Source organism: Macrotis lagotis, chromosome 4, assembly GCF_037893015.1.
Source record: "Macrotis lagotis isolate mMagLag1 chromosome 4, bilby.v1.9.chrom.fasta, whole genome shotgun sequence".
NCBI lineage: Eukaryota > Metazoa > Chordata > Mammalia > Peramelemorphia > Peramelidae > Macrotis > Macrotis lagotis.
The window spans coordinates 190,351,930-190,369,146 of record NC_133661.1 but is presented as its reverse complement, the minus strand read 5'-3'; the positions used below and the strand labels follow the sequence as shown (position 1 = coordinate 190,369,146).

At 35.4% G+C, this 17,217-nt stretch overlaps 1 pseudogene; it reads left to right on the top strand.

The window, feature by feature from the left end:
• Positions 1-9,464: 9,464 nt before the first annotated feature.
• LOC141520241 (olfactory receptor 4F6-like) lies at positions 9,465-10,377 on the top strand (annotated as a pseudogene).
• Positions 10,378-17,217: the final 6,840 nt, after the last annotated feature.

Here is a 17,217-nt window from a genome sequence, read left to right as displayed (position 1 = left end):
GAGTGTTGCTAATCACAGTCCATCCCAGCTTCTATAAAACAAGTGTCCTTCCTACTACGGGGAATGGTTGATCATTTTGTTAGTCATATTAACCTCTGAAAAGTTTGGTAGTAGTTTCTGGAATTTCACCTCACTTTAAGTCACCTGAGCCTCTCAATAACTAAATTTCTTGTTCATCATTTGTTTACCTGTAGTTAAGGAAAGAACAAAATAGAAGAGGCAGCCAGAGACTCTCCCAGAAAACTTCAGGATTTTTTAAATAACACATATTCTTATTGGCATATGTAAGCAATTTTGCTTTGAGGAGGGTAGAGAGAAGAATTGAATTTTTTTTCCAGTAAATTCAAGGGAGAAATATTGGAGTCTCAATGAATGCAAGAGAAGCCACCACAGAGGACAAAGAGAAGCCTTTGATTATAGATGTCCCTAGTTAAGAGACTAAACAAATTTTTAATAGGACATAGCCAGAATCCTAGCTCATCCCTATATGTGCTCCATGTTATAACTATCAAAATTCCATTCTCTGTGGGGTAGCCATTATTACCTGGAAATAAGACATGATGTGAGTATATGCTTGAGGTGGTACATCATAGGGTTAGGGATTGGCAAATAATCTAATTTAGTTAGAGTGAAGACAATGTAGAGTGAAAGAACTGTAGGTAATGCTGTAGAGGTAGGGTTCTATCAGACTGTGGGGGACCTTTGAATGGCAAATTAAAGATTTTTAAACTTTTCTTTGGGAGGCAATAAGTAGTCATTGAAGGATTAGAATAGTGGAGTATTATGATCAGATATGTGAATGTGAATACAGAATGTGAATACAGGAAAAAAGTAACATCAGTATAAGGTACAGCATAATATCAAAGATAGAACTGTGACAACATTAAGGAAAATACAAATACTTTTTCCTATTTTACATTTTTTTGTGTGTCTCACATCCTTTCCCCCCCCGCAAGGGGAACTCTTATGTCACTTAATCTTATGTCACTAATGTGGTGAATTATTGAAATTTGCAATTGAGTACTTTCTTTGAAATTTTCCACTCTCTATAAGAATTTCATAAAATGGGGTGCCTATCTAATGCATTAATAAGGACTGAATTTCTTTCCAATTACTAAAACTAAAAAAAAGCAGTATGTGAGAATTTGGAAAAAAATCCTCTCAATTATTTGTGGAGAAGGTCTTTAATTAACCAAAAAATCAAGGATTTATAATATACTGCTTCTTGTAAGTACTAGTATAACCATTTACCATAAGAAATATGAACCTTGGAGAGTTTTAAGTGAATTGAAATGATTATTAATAACCACTTTATTGGAGAGATTCAGAACTGTTGCCTTCATTCAAATTCCTGATTTTATGAAATTAAGTCTCTTGAAGGAGTTATAGCTATGGCTAACGGAATTCAATTAATCTCTTCATCTTGATCAGACCCCACCAAATCTTCAAGGAATTTTATCAGAGTTGGGGAAGCCCATTGTCTTCTACTCATGTTTGGAAGACATGGTTACTAAATAACTAAATAGTTACTAAACTCTGCTTTGTTGAGGATGGCTTTTCTAAAAAAAAATCGAAATATTAAAGATTTATTAGGCTAATGGATTTTATTTATTTATTAGTTTTTGGTTTTTGCAAGGCAAATGGGGTTAAGTGGCTTGCCCAAGGCCACACAGCTAGGTAATTATTAAGTGTCTGAGACCAGATTTGAACCCAGGTACTCCTGACTGCTCCTGACTGCAGGGCCGGTGCTTTATCCACTGTGCCACCTAGCTGGCCCTGGATTTTATTTTAAGAGGGTTAATATAACTCATCTTGAATTTAAAATCACTTTTGTCTACCCATATGTAGTATGAAGAAGAACCCCTCATTTCCACCAAACACAACTTCAGGGGTTATTACCAAAGGTTTTGTCATTGAAATGAATGGGAGTGAAGGGTCTTGTGATATTAGGAGTCAAAATTGTCTGGGGAAAATATGTACCAACAATCCAGATTATGTTGGAAGAGTAAATGCAGTCTTGTTTGATTAACTGAAATTGTGTGTTCTTGACAATTATTAAAGATTTTAAAATATATCCTGAAAACCATAATAGATCTCTCACTATATTAAAGAATCATAGAACATACCTTTCTTTTCTTTTTTTTTTCCCAATGCAATGGGATTTAGTGACTTGTCCAATGTCATATAACTAGGTAATTATTAAGTGTCTGAGGCCTAATTTTAACTCAGCTCCTCCACTCCAGGGCTGGTATTAGAACACAACTTTCTATCATATTTGATTATAAATGTAATCTACTGTTCTTAGGCAAATTCTATTTGTTATGCTGAATATTGACTTGTAAAAAGACTCTGTTCCACATATTGATTGTATTGATTTGAGGATAACTTGACATTTAAACACAATTTTATCACTAATTGAACAAAAGTTCTAAAGTATCTTGTGAAAAGAAAGGAGATGGGAGGCTATATTCTATTCTTTTATGAGCCTTTCCCCCCATTTTGGAACTGTAATAAAAAATAGCTTGTAACTACTCTAACTGTTGAATATATTGAAGTCTTTCCTCAGGAAATCAAGAAGTAATATATTTTTGTCTCCATTTTGTCAAAGTATTTTTCTGACCACTTAAAGATTCAGGTCCAAAAGACTAACAAGGGTATGAAGTCAGTTTGAATTAATGGATAAATAGGGAGAACAAGGGCTTAGTTCAAATTAAGTTGATATCAATTTTTTTCTTATTATATCAAGTCTGACTTATTGTTTAGCCTTCATTTTTAAAGAGTTCAAAGATATATTTGGTGATATCTTGACCTGTATGTAAATTGGATTTAAGTGAGGTAGATAGAGTTGCACAAAGTTGTCAACCTCACACTCTTCCAATCATTGAAGTCCAGGGATAAGACAAAAGTCAAGATGACTATTGATGGTCCAGGATTCAGTGAATGAGCTTTTTTTCCCCAATATCTGCCCAAACTCCAAGAGCCCTAGAAAGCATTCTTTTATTGTCTTCATGGTCCTTGAAACAAATTATACTCATCTACCCATTCCAATGGAGTTTTCACATGCTTGGGTTAGACACCTTTTTACCTTAATAATGTATTGGAGTTCTGTTGTTATCTACAATCTCGGTTAACCTGTCTGCCAAGACAGTTTACTGGAATGTGGTTGTTGAGCTTGCTACAGCTTCTTGGAGCCATTGGGTGAGATTTGGGTGGCAGGTGTCCACCAAAGGTGAAAGAGCATCTCTGATAGGAGTTTGGCTATCTCTCACACCTGAGATGTTCTCTCTGAACACCCCATACATTCCAAGTGTTATTTAGAAATTAATCAAAAGAATTAAAATAAAAACTGATCAGTTAGTTTACATGGCTTGGAAGTCATGCCAATATTTATAAGGGAACAGAACAATATGTCAGTGAACTATTAAGATTTATCCATACTGCTAAGGAAAAAAATCATAAGACAAAGACAATACACTTACTACTAATTCTTTTCATTTTATTAATTCATTGCTCTGCCAGTGTAATCTGAAGGTCATAACCCTCAGAAACAACTAGAGCACTGAAGACAACATATTATTAATAACTAAATGCTTCATAAATGCTTGCATTTAGAAAATTAAATCATGAGTTGTCTTCAGTCCCAGTAATACAGAAATGGCCCTGAATTCTTGAAAGCTACTCCTGAAGAGCAAGTTCTAATAGGTTCCTTTATGCTGAAAGGGTAGGTACAGTCCTCCAAATGGAGGACCTACTAAACTGAGTCTGTGGAAATTTTCCTCATTAAAGGAAAATGACTATTACATTATATGCCACATAGCAACCAATTAGAGTTCCTCAGTTTTTCAGTGACTGCAGAACAATTGTGGAACGGATCAAAGGAAGTTAAGAAACACTTATGAACAACTGTTGGTACCTTAAATCTGCATTCATTAATCACTTATCAAAATGACATGCTAAATGGATGATCCAAGCCGTATTAACTTCACATTGTTGCTATTAATGAAACTAGTGAACAAAGGGAAACAAAGGACAGCAAATGAGTTGGATTTGTTATTCATTCATCAGTAACTAGAAATATTTTATGAGATATTTGGTCATTTTGTATAGCAGAACTTATAAGGAATACCTACAAATGACTGAAGCTAAATGCAGTCTGTTGGTGATGAACCTTTCCAAACTTAACCTAGATTGTTCCTCAGAAAGCAGTCAATCTGTTGTCTGGGTTGTACTATAATATACCAAGAGTGATATCACTTTTAGTATATTATATGGACATTTTCACTTTGTTTTATTTATTTATCCAATTATATGTAGAGACAAATTTCAACATTCACTTTTTAAAAAAGTTTTCTTTCTCCCATTCTTCCCTCTCCCCACCCCAGGATAGCAAATATTCTGATATACGTTATACATGTAGCACTGTTTTGCACATATTTCCATATTGGTCACAGAGTGAAAGAAGAATCAGAACAAAAAGAGAAAAACCACAAGAAGGGAAAAGCACAAAAACAAAATTAAATAGGTGAAATAGTATGCTTGATCTGAATTCAGATTCCATAGTTCTTCTAGATGTGGATGACATTTTCCATCAGAGGTCTTTTACAACTATCTTTCATTGATATATTGCTGAGAAAAGCTAAGTCCATCATAGTTGATCATTACACAATGTATTGGGGTTTCATAGCCTTTAGTGGTAAACTACATTAATAAGAACCCATGCCAGATTATCCCAAATCTCCCAGAAACAAGATGTCTTCAATATACTATCAAGATTGTATGAGTAAATATCAGCATAATATTGTGATAGATAGATAGAAATGTGAAGTGCAATTATAAGGAAATATTTCTCTTCTTAAACCCATCATTTATCAGATCCTTTTAAAGACCATTTTGTCTTTCATTGGGCTGGATATATTTAATAAATGATTAGTTAAGATTGAAGGAGATCCAGAAAACAGCTGAAATGATGACAAACAATAAAAATAGATTTTATAAGGAGAGATGAATGGAGCATCTATTCTGAAAATTGGAAACTTTTATTTCAGCATAGCGAATAGCATAATTTTTAAAACTTCCAAATTTCAAATGGTGATAGTGAGTTCCTTTTCATTGATGGTATTCAAGTAAGCTATATGATCACTTGAGGGGATTTTTTTCATGGTAAAGACTTTTCTTATCATATAGTTATGTTGAATCTACAAACAATATGTTTTCATCATTAAAATAGTGTTCAGGGCTCTGGATACCATTAGTCCATTGAGTGGCAATGTTCAATGATATAGCATGAGTGTGGGAATCATTATATAGTTGTTTTAGAAAATTATAGTATATATATGTATATATACTATATATATATATATATATATATATATATATATATATAAAATGAGTAGAAGTACAGGTTGTAGAGAAAGAGAAATATCAAAATGCCTGGTTAAAGAACAGTGAGAGGAGAGAGGGTATAAAATATTAGGTTTCCTTTCCTAATTCTTTGTCCTTCCCTTATTAAGACTCCTTATATAACTTTGTTTATATTTCCTAATACTGCCTCATGCATTTCCCATTTTTCTGGTTATTTGGTCTTTCTGTTTTTAAAATTTATTTACACATTACCAAACTATTCTTGTTTAAGAGTAAACAATATCCCCTCACCCACAAAAATATAAAAACCTCATGAGAAATAAAGTAAAGGAAAGAGGAAAACAAATGTGTTTCAGTCTGTGTTGTGATACCATCAGCTCTGTCTTATCATAAGTCCATCATAGAAGTTAGTTCCATATTTTTCCACAGTTGCTGATTGGAATTCCCTCCATCCATTCCTCCCCACTACCATCTATTATATTTTCTTTCTCCTTTCACTCTGTCCCTCTTCAAAAATGTGCTGTGGGGCAGCTGAGTTGTGCAGCAGACAGAGCACAGACCCTAGGGCCAAGAGACCCCAAGCCTACATCCCACCCCAGAGACCCAGCAACCACCTGGCCCCGTGGTCCCTGACAGACCACCCAATCCCACCACCCTGCAAAAAGTAAAAAAAGAAAATTTGTTATATCTGACTATCCTCTCTTACTATCTGCCCTCTCTTCTATCACTTGCATCTCCCCTCCCCTCCTCCTGTCCCTCTTCTCTCCCTTTTCTTCTAGATGTTTATGCCCTATTGAGTATGTATGCTGTTTCTTCTCTGAGCCATTTCTGATGAGAATGAAGGCTCCCTCATTCCCCCCTCACCTCCCCCCTTCATACCAATGCAAAAGCTACATGAAATATCTTTTATATGAAACATCTTAGCCTATCCTACCTCTCCTTTCTCTTACTCCCAGTACCTTTCCCTTTCACACATTGACTCCATTTTTACCATTTATTATATCTTCAAATTCAGCTCTCTCCTGTGCCTCATCTATAAAAGCTTCTTCTACCTGATCTATTAAATGAGAATATTCATATAAGTATTATCAGTCTCATCTTTCCATGCAGGAATACACTCAGTTCATCATCATTAAGTCCCTCATAATTTACCTTTCTCATCCACCCTTTCTATGCTTCACCTGAGTACTGTTTTTGAAGGTCAAACTTTCTGTTTGGCTCTGGTTGTTTCAACAGGAACATTTGAAATTCCCCTGTTTCATTGAAAGTCCATCTTTTCCTTGGAAGCATATGCTTAGTTTTACTGGGTAGTTGATTCCCAGTTGCATTCCAAGCTCCTTTTTGCCTTCCAGAATATTATATTCCAAGTCCTATGATCCCTTAATGTGGTTGCAGCTAAGAATCCTTACTGCAGCTCCATGATATTTGAATTGTGTTCTTCTGGTAGCTTGTAATATTTTCTTTTTGACTTGGGAGTTCTGGAACTTGGCTATAACATTCCTAAGGGTTGTTTTTTTGAATCTCTTTTCAGGGGAGATTGGCGGATTCTCTCAATTTCTATTTTACCCTCTGCTTCTAGGATATCAGGGTAATTTTCTTGTAGGAAGTCTTTAAAAATGAGGTCAAGGCTCTTTTCAAGATCATGACTTTCAGGTAGCCCAATAATTTTAAAATTATCTTTCCTGAATCTGTTTTCCAGATCAGTCATTTTTAAAATGACATAGTTCACATTTTCTTCTAGTTTTACATTCTTTTGGTGTTGAATTATTGTGTCTTGTGTTCTCACAAAGTCATCAGCTTCCTTTAGCTCCATTTTACATCTGAAGGATTTGTTTTCCTCAGAGAGCTTTCTTATCTCTTTTCTTATTTCTTATGAAAAATATCTGGCCAAATTCTACTTTTTAAAGCATTCTTCTTTCTAATAACTTTTTGAACTGTTTTATCCATTTTACCTAAGCTGGTTTTTAACATGTTATTTTCTTCAGCAATTTTTTGAATCTCCTTTGACTAAGCTGCTGACTTCATTTTCATGTTTTTTCCCCATCTCTTTCATTTCTTTCCCCACTTTTTCTTCTATCTCCCTTACTTGATTTTCAAAATCTTTTTTGAGTTTTGTTATAGCCTGAGCCAAACTTCTATGTTTCTTGGAGTCTTTAGCTGCAGAAGCTTGAACTTTCTCATCTTCAGATTGAGTATTTTGATTCTCCATGGGACCAAAGTAATTGTTTATGGTCAGGTTGCTTTTTTTCCTTGTTTACTCATTTCCCCAGCCTGTGCCTGGTTTTGGGGTGCTTCCTGAGCTTTTTGAGTGTCCCCACAAGTACCTCAGTATGTGAGACTCTGACTGTTCTCCTGAATAACCACTAGCCCACCCCTCTGCCCCGGGGCTGTGTGTGTGTGTATGTGTGTGTGGGTCCCTGCTCTATGGGGAGCCCAGGGTCTGAATATGTTTAAATCTCCAAAGTCCTGTCCCAGGGACAGAGGACAGACCTTGGTAGTCTCCCTTCACTTCCTTACCTTCCCTGGGCTGAGCACACAGGGTACAGCTGCCTGGACACTCCTGCTGGGTGGTTCTATGAGCCTGCACATAAGATCAGACTGACCTGGGTTTGGTGCTTGTTCTGGCAGAGGTCTCCCTGCTGATCTTCCAAGTTGTGCTTGGTGCTCCCTGGGGTGCAGATCAGAAAACTGCTTCTGCTGCCAGGAACAGGAGCTCCCAGGTGCCCTGGGGCTGATTCTGGGAGGCTGAAGCTCCTTCTCTCCTGTGGACTGCTGTCCCTTCCAACCCCGTGGAATGGAACCTTCCCACTATTTTCCAAGTTACCTTGGGATGGAGAATTGCCTCACTGGATCTTTCTGTGGGTTGTCTCTTGAAAATTTAGTTAGAGTTACAATTTTAAGGTTTTAAAAAATATTTTGGAGAGAGAGAGCCTAAGAGAGACTGTACTCTTGGCTCCATCTTGGCTCTATCCCCTATTTGGTCTTTTTTAATCTTAACCTCATCCATGGCCCCTTCCCATCTCATTCTCTTTCACTTCTAGATTTCTCTTTTTTGAAGCTTTTGATAGACATAAGTACAACTTGAGTCAAAATAGAAAAATTGAATATCACTAACACATTTGGCAATTGATGAGATTTCAGGCAGCCAGAAACCACTTCCCATATATTCCTATATTGGATTTGGTCATCCCCATATTTTCCAATTCTCACATTGTATCTGATATCCTCTGGAATATTCATAAAAACCCAGCCTTACATAGAAGTTGCATATTGGAGTTTCTCAGAAATGTGTCCTGTTAGAAATACTACCAGGTAATATCAAGAAATCAGACATAGTATAAAATCTAAAGTTAAGTACACCAACAAACATTCAAGTGCCTCCTATCTGTAAAATTCTAGGACAAAAATGCACAACAGAAAGATGTCTCCTCTCAGGAAGCTTATATCTTACTGGGGTGATTCATCTATGCAAATAAATATGGAAATATTGATAAAAGCTAGCATTATATGCAGAATACTTAAGCCTTTAGCCAAGTACTTTGTAAATGTTATCTCAGTTTATCCGGGAAAATAGAACATTAAAAAAAGTCCTCCAAGAGCCCTTATTGGGAATGGGGAAGGGAAGAGTACATCAGGAAAAACTTAACAGAAACTAAAGGCAAAGGAGAGCCTAGACAGAAGAAAAGATTTTTGAGAGTTGGATATGAGGACTAAACCAGCTTAGGTAAAATGGATGAAACAGTTCAAAAAGTAATTAGAAAGAAGAATGCTTGTAATGGGACATTATATGTTAGCTAGACAATGCTGAGGATAAACTTTTAGACTTGGAGTGAGAAAGACTTGGGTTTGAATTGAGGCAAGTCAATTAGTCTTAGTTTTTTCATTTGTAAAATGAGGGAAATAGATTTTTCTCAAGTATTTTCCAGTTTTAACTGCTATGATTGCAGATAGTTATCCAGTCATACAAAATGATAAAGCAACATAAGATTTTGAAGTTTGAATCCCTATCTACTCAAGTTGTTTACTCTTGATCCCAATAATTTTATTTTCTTTTTAATATTTTCTTCAGGTAAATTCCAGAGTATACTTTGCAAGCTTCATTAATGGATAGATCAAACGAGCTGGTGGTGCATGAATTTGTTTTGTTAGGACTTGCAAGTTCTCAGGAGATATAAGTTCTTCTGTTTCAGTTCTTCTCAGTGTTTTATGTGGCGAGTATACTGGGAAACCTCCTTATTGTCATGACAGTAATAGGGGATACTTGGTTACATTCACCCATGTACTTTCTGCTGGCTAATCTCTCTTTCATTGACACATATTTTTGCAGTGTTGAAAACCCTAAGATGATTTCTGATCTTTTCAAAAAAGTGCAAAGTTATCTCTCAGAATGGCTGCTTTACCCAGATGTTCTTTAGTCATATTGCTGGGGGATATTGAGATGGTTCTTCTTATAATTATGACCTGTGATCGATTCATTGTAATATATAAACATCTTCACTACCTAAATATGAGCCTGAGAAGGTGCATCTCACTTTTGATGGTGTCTTGGATTATTGGCTTTATATTCTATGATGCAATTGATTTTTGTTGTAAACTTACCATTCTGTGGCCCTAACAAAGGAGATAGTTTTTAATTGTGATTTCCCTAGGTTCATCTAGGGAAATCTTGTCTGCATGGATAACTATAAAATGGAGTTCTTGGTCACTGCTAATAGTGGTTTCATCTCCATGTGCAATTTCTTTATATTGATGGTTTCTCACATGTTCATCCTGTTTACTGTTCGTAAACACTCTTCAGGAGGTTCAGCTAAGGCTCTCTCCATCTTCTTTGGTCCATGCATTATCGTCTATATATGACCATTTCCCACATTATCAATAGATAAATTTCTTGTGATTTTTGATGTAATTATCACCCCTTTTATGAGTCCTGTTATCTATACTTTCAGGAATAAAGCAGTGAAGGTGACAATGAGGAAGTTGTTCAGTAACATCATGAGCTCCAGGAAGTTTTCTTAAATACTTAACTTGAGGCTGTCATATGTATTGGAGACATAAGTGTACCTGCTCAATTGTTAGAAGTCATTTAAGTTAGTCTTTTAATATTATTGGTGGGATAAAGTCCATCTCAGAATTCTTGTTTACAATTAGCTAAGTCTCTCAAAGGAATTTATACTCCAAAGACAACTGAGAAGGCAAGGTAGTACAATGGATATAGAACTGAACTTGGAGTCAGCAAGACCTGATTCTGAGTCTATAATATTCTTCCTGGTTATAATTCAAGACAATCCTGATGGCTATCATCACATATGGTGAGTCACTTTGTTTCCATGGATCTTTAAGATTATAAAACAAAGAAAAAATAAGGTACATTATCTGAAAATAATGCAATATTATGGAATAATTGCTCATGATCTTTTTTTAATCAATCAAAAATGGTATACATTTCACCAAGTTTTCAGGTGCTGAGAGCAGATGTGACAGAAACTGACAGGATATCTGTGAGTAGAATGCAAAATTTGCCCAATTTTTTAGTGAATTTTCCCCTAGCTACAAATTTAATCCTACCTCAGATTCATAAAAGTTGAATGTCTAAGTCGTCACTTTTTTCTCTCTCCTTCAGGTTCTTCTCCAGAATCAAGATGGACATGATAGGCTCTAAGTTCTTTTTCAGCTCTAAATATACAGATTTAGATGAGTCTATTTTATCCTTCCTGATTATTATTCAAGATTGTCCTGAAGGTTATTTTTATACATGTAATTAGTCCCTTAGACACATTAGATCATAGATCTAGAGCAATAATGGACCTTAGAGACCTTCTTGCCAAACCTCCTCATTTACAGGTGTGGAAACTGAGGCTGAGGGAGATTAAGTGATTTGCCCAAGTTTATATAAGTAGTAACCGTGATATGAATTTAGGTTCCTTAGCTCCAGTCCCAGTGCTCCTTTTATTCTAATTTGTTGCCTTTACCCCTTTAAAAAAAGTTGGAATAGAATAGGAATAGGGATTCAATCTGAGTTCACCGGTTTAAGGGACTACTTCAGGGAGCTCCCTCCTGCTGAAACAATTTGTTATTTTCTCTGGCACTAAAGAGAGCTGTCTAGAACTTTGAGACTTGTTCTGTAACAATTAACAACTAACACTGTAAATGTTAGTAATGGAACTTGAAGCAAGGTGTTTTTTCCTTTGAGGTTGACTGACTCTCAGTATTCCATGTTGCCTTTTCTCATCCCCCATTCCATTAAACTCTTATTTGGAAGCTACTCCCAGGGACTCATATGCAATCTTTTGAATACTGTTTTTGCATTTTAAATTGTAGTCATTTTCTTCATAACTTCATAAAGGTTTTCTGAAGAAATAATGAACTCTATTGTAAATCTAAATTCTTGATTTTTTTGTGTGTGTCTTTTCTTGGTTTGTTCTTTATTTGGACCAGTGTTTCCCAATTTGTGGGCCAGTGATCATTTTGGAATTTAATTCTTATCACAATGTGATCTGAAAATCTATATGATGAGCATTATCATTTTGATTTTTATATAGCTCCAGTAATATACCCATTTTTTAGGTCTTTTGCATGGCAATGGGGTTAAGTGTCTTGCCCAAGGCCAAACAGTTAGGTAGTTATTAAGTGTCTGTGGCTGGATTTGAACTCAAGTACTCCTGACTCCAGGGCCTGACTCCAGGGCCAGTGCTTTATCCACTGTGCCACCTAACCATCCCAGGCTAATGCATTCTTGAGAGATATTGGATGAAACTTTCTTTATCATCTATAAAAGTGCCTCATGAGTTTACATCATTATGGATTAAAAATATTTTATTTAATTATTTTTCCAACTATATATATTGCAATAATTTTTGCAAGGTTTTGTGTTTTGCAATTTTTCTTCCTTGCTCCCTTACCTCCCCACTCTCCCTGACAGAAAGCAAATCTGAAGTAGATTTTACATTTGTAAGCACATTAAATGAAACTCGCTATCAAATGTGAGAAAAATCAGAAAAAGAAAAATCAGAAAGAAAACATTAGAGAGAAAAATGACATATATATATATATATATATATATATATATATATATATATATATATATATATGGTATCTTTTAAAAGTTGAAGATAATAATAAGCTATGGTCTTCATTTAAACTCCACAGTTCTTTCTGTGGATATGGATGATATTTTTTTTATTACAAGTCCCTTAAAATAGTTTCTGATTATTGCACTATGGAAATGAATAATTCCCTTATGGTTGTTCATCACTCCATATTGTTGTTGATTTATATAAATGTTTTTCTGATTCCTCTCATTTCACTCTGTATGAATTCATGCAAGTCTTTCCAGATTTCTCTGAAATCTGTCCCTCATGATTTCTTATAGAACAATAGTGTTCCATCACAAACATATACTACAATTTATTCAGCCATTCCTAGTAGATGGTAATCCACTCAATTTTCAATTCTTTGCCACTACAAAAAGAGCTGCTATGAATATTTTTCTACCTGCGAGGTTTTTAACTTTTTTTTTATGATCTCTTCAGGATACAGACCCAATAGTGGTATTGCTGGATCAATGGGTATGCACATTTTATTGCTCTTTTGGGATAAATCCAAATTACTCTCTAGAAAGGTTGGATCAGTTCACAACTCCACCAACAATGTATTATTGTCCCAGTTTTCCCACATCCCCTCCAACATTGATAATTTTCCTTTCTAGTCATATTGACCAATCTGAGAGGAGTGAGTTGGTGCCTCAGAGATGTTTTAATTTACATTTTTCTGATCAATAATGATTATGAGCAAATTTTCATATGAATATAGCTAGCTTTGATTTTTTGTGTGTGAGAATTACCTTTCCATATCCTTCGACCATTTATCAATTAGGGAATGACTTGTTCTTTTAAATTTGATGCAATTCTCTTTATATTTTAGAAATGAATCCTTTATCAGAAGCACTGATTGTAAAAATTATTTCCCAACTTACTACATCTCTTTTAATCTTGGTTGCAGTTGTTTTGTTTGAGTGATACTTTTTAATTTGATGTAATTAAAATAATCTAATTTGTTTTTTTAAATAATGTTCTCTCTCTCTTCTTTTGTCATAAACTGCTTCCCTTTTCATTATGGAGTTTTATTATCAATAATTTTAATTAGTATACTTCTAAGAATAAAATTAGAAGAGACAAGTAAATTGCTCTCTGACAATGGAATATATTTTATTCCTGTAGTTTCTTAATTTAGTTATCAATAAGCTCTAAGAAGATAGGACAAGTATCAAAGGTTACATCATGAACAAATTAGAGAAATAAGGAAAACTTATCTATTAAATCTTTGAAAATGAAAAAAAATTATGATTAAACAAGGGATAAAGGTCACAGAAAATAATGTTGACTACACGAAATTAGAACATTTTAACCAAAACTTCAATAAAACAAAGATTAAAAGGGAACAATTAATTAGGAACTTTTAACAATTTCTCTGAAAAAGACCTCATTTCCAAGATTTATAAGGAACTGATTTAAATTTATAAGAAAATGAGTCATTTCCCTGATACATTATCTAAGGATATGAACAGGAAGTTCTCAAAGATAGAAGCCCAGGCTATCTATAGGCATATGAAAAAAACTCAAATCATTGCTAATTAGAGAAATGCAAATTAAAGCAAATCACATCCACTAGAGTGGCAAAGACAAGAAAAAAAAGAAAATTGATAAATATTGGAGGGACAGTGGGGAAAACTGCTTGGGTGTCCTAGTGCTAGTTTGAACTGGAGTACAATTGTTGAATTATCAGTATGAATAGTTACATTTCAGAAACTGTAGTGGATCTAAGTTAGGACTTGATTTATTGTTTTATTGTTTATTGATTTATTGTTGACTGTCTAGAAGCACATGTGCATACATTAACACTGCCACCCCCTTCACTTCCCTAATCTGTTTTTTAAACATTTGCCAGAGCTCATTAAGAGCTCTTAAATAAAGGACTCTAATAAAGGAAATATAGTTATTATCAGATTGTAGGCCTACTTACTGTAAGCTAATTATAAAAATAAATGATAACAATAATAATGATAATAATAATTTGCATCTTTTTTTTTGAGCCTCATAATACCTCTGGAAAACAGGCACATTGATGCATTCTTGTTGGAACTATGAATGGATACAAAATCTCTGGAAAACAATTTGGAATTATTCAGGATAAGTCACTAACTGGTGATTTCCAGTTGTCCTTGCAATACTTCTACTAGACTTATACTCCAAAAAGATTAAAGAAGGAGGAAAATATTTTCTATATATTTCTCACAAAACTGTTTGTTGTGGCAAAGAAATGAAAATTAAGGTGGTTTCCCAACTATGGAACAGTTAAACAAATTGTGATATATGATTATACCACCCCGCCCCCTTTTTTCATGTGTCTCTTGAACCTCCTGTTTTATGTCCAAATTTTCTATTTAGTTCTGGTATTTTCATCAGGAATTTTTGGAATTCTTCCATTTTGTCAAATGTCCATCTTTTTCCCTGGAAGAGAAGGCTCAGCTTTGTGGGATAGTGTATTCTTGGCTGCATTCCAAGCTCCCTTGCTCTTCGAAATATCTCATTCCAGGCCCTTCAGTCCTTTAATGTTGATGTAGCCAGGTCCTGTGTAATTCTTACTGTGGCTCCTTGCTATTTAAATTGTTGCTTGCAGGATTTTCTCTTTTATCTGATAGTTCTGGAATTTGGCTACAACATTCCTTGGTGTTTTCATTTTAGGATCTTTTTCTGGAGGGGATCGACATATTTTTTCAATAACTACTTTGCCCTCTGGTTCCATGATATCAGGGCAATTTTCCATCACTAGATCCTGTAATATTAAGTCCAGGCTTTTTTTTTTTCTCTTCAGTGTTTTCAGGAAGTCCAATAATTCTCAGGTTGCCCCTCCTCGATCTATTCTCCAGGTCAGTGGTTTTGCTGATGAGGTATTTTACATTTTTTTTTTTTTAGGTTTTTGTAAGCAAATGGGGTTAAGTGGCTTGCCCAAGGCCACACAGCTAGATAATTATTAAGTGTCTGAGACCGGATTTGAACCCAGGTACTCCTGACCCCAAGGCTTTATCCACTACGCCACCTAGCTGCCCCTATTTTACATTTTCTTCTATTTTTTCTTTTTTTTGATTTTTTTTTGATAGGCTCTTGCTCTTTCATGAAGTCATTAGTTTCTGTAGACTCTACTCTTTTTTTTAGGGAGGAGTTTTCTTCATTAACCTTTTGCAACTCCTTTTCCAATTGGTCAATTCTACTTTTGAAAGAGTTTTCCATTTGACCAATTGAGGATCTGAAAGATTTATTCTCATTTTGTATATGTCAAATTGTATTTTCTAAGGATTTGTTTTCTTGTTGCAAGGTATTGTCTCTCCCAAATTTTCCAGTTGATTTTTAAACTCCTTCCTTATTTCTTTAAGGAAGTCTTTCTGTGCTGAAGACCAGATCATATTCTCCTCAAAGGTTCTAGGTCTCTCTGAGTTAGGGTCTTTTCCTTCCAAGAATTTTTCTATGGATCCACTTTTCCATGGACCCTTCTTCATTTTGTTAAGACCTTGGGTTGGGGAGGGGCTGGTTCACAGGCGTTTGGGATCCCTAGAGGCTTTAATTACTGAGTGCAATTTCTCTGGCTGGCCAGTAGGAGGTGCTGGTTTCTTTCTCTGAAGGGTCTGTGACCTTGATTGAGGCCTTCTTCCTTAGCCTGAAGGGAGGGGTTAGAGCTATTGCATCCTTTTGCCTTCAATCAATGGTGGGCTCTAGCCTGGGCTGAGGTCATTCCTCTCCCTTTTGTCAGCTGGGCTGGTTCTTCTGCTCACACAGCTGTGCCTGAGGCAGAAGTAGTCTGTAATTGTTTGTTCTGGGAAGAGGCCTCAGCTGTAATGGAGGCATGGACTCAGGGTTCCTCAGACCAGAGGAGCTTAGGGATGGTGTCTGCAGCTCTCCTGAACTGGAACTCTCCCCCCAGCCCTGTCAGCAAGCTCCAGAGGGTCAGCACCTGTAATCTGGCTGATCGGGGACTGATCCACCCTCTGCACTGGGTCTCACCCACTGGGAATTGCCCAAGATAAATCCTGAGGAAGTTGTTTTTTCTCCTGGCTTTTCTTTCTGGGTCGAATTTCTTTTAAGAGGTTTATTTTATATCATAGATGGGGAAAGATCAGGAGACTTTAGAACTGTCCTTGTCCTCTCTCCACCATCTTGGCCAGAAGTCTGGTGATATATGATTGTAATAGAAAATGTTTTGTCACATGAAATGAAGAAAAAGTTGATTCCAATGAGACACAGAAGACTTTTATGAACTGATGCAGAATGAAATGAGCAGTATTAGAAGGCCAATTTATACTTTAGCATCAACATTAAAAAAGAATAATTCTGAAGAACTGTATAAGCTAGTGAATAATGCAATAATCAGAATCCAGAGAATAGCTATACCAAAACAACGACAGTGTAAAAATAATTTTTAAAGCCATATGAAGTCTGAGCAGCACAATGACCAAACAAAAGTCTAGGGTACTGATAGTGAGGTGTGATAATTGATTCTAGACAGAGAATTGATGGACTTATTGAAAAGAATGAGACATTTTTTTTAAGCTTAACTGCTTCAGGTCTTTTCCTTTATATATATATTGCAAGTAGCTATCACCAGATATTAGTGATGTCAGGACTAGAATACATGCCCCTTGATTTCTAGTTTAAATGCTCCTTTGACTTCCTGTCCTTCATTCTTAAATGTTACTATAAATCTTTCTTTTCCTTCTGATTCCAGATGACCTAAGGAGGCCAGTCCAAGTGATTAATTTCTAAGTTTTATTTTTCCTGTCCTCTGTAATTTTCTGTGTCCTTCTTT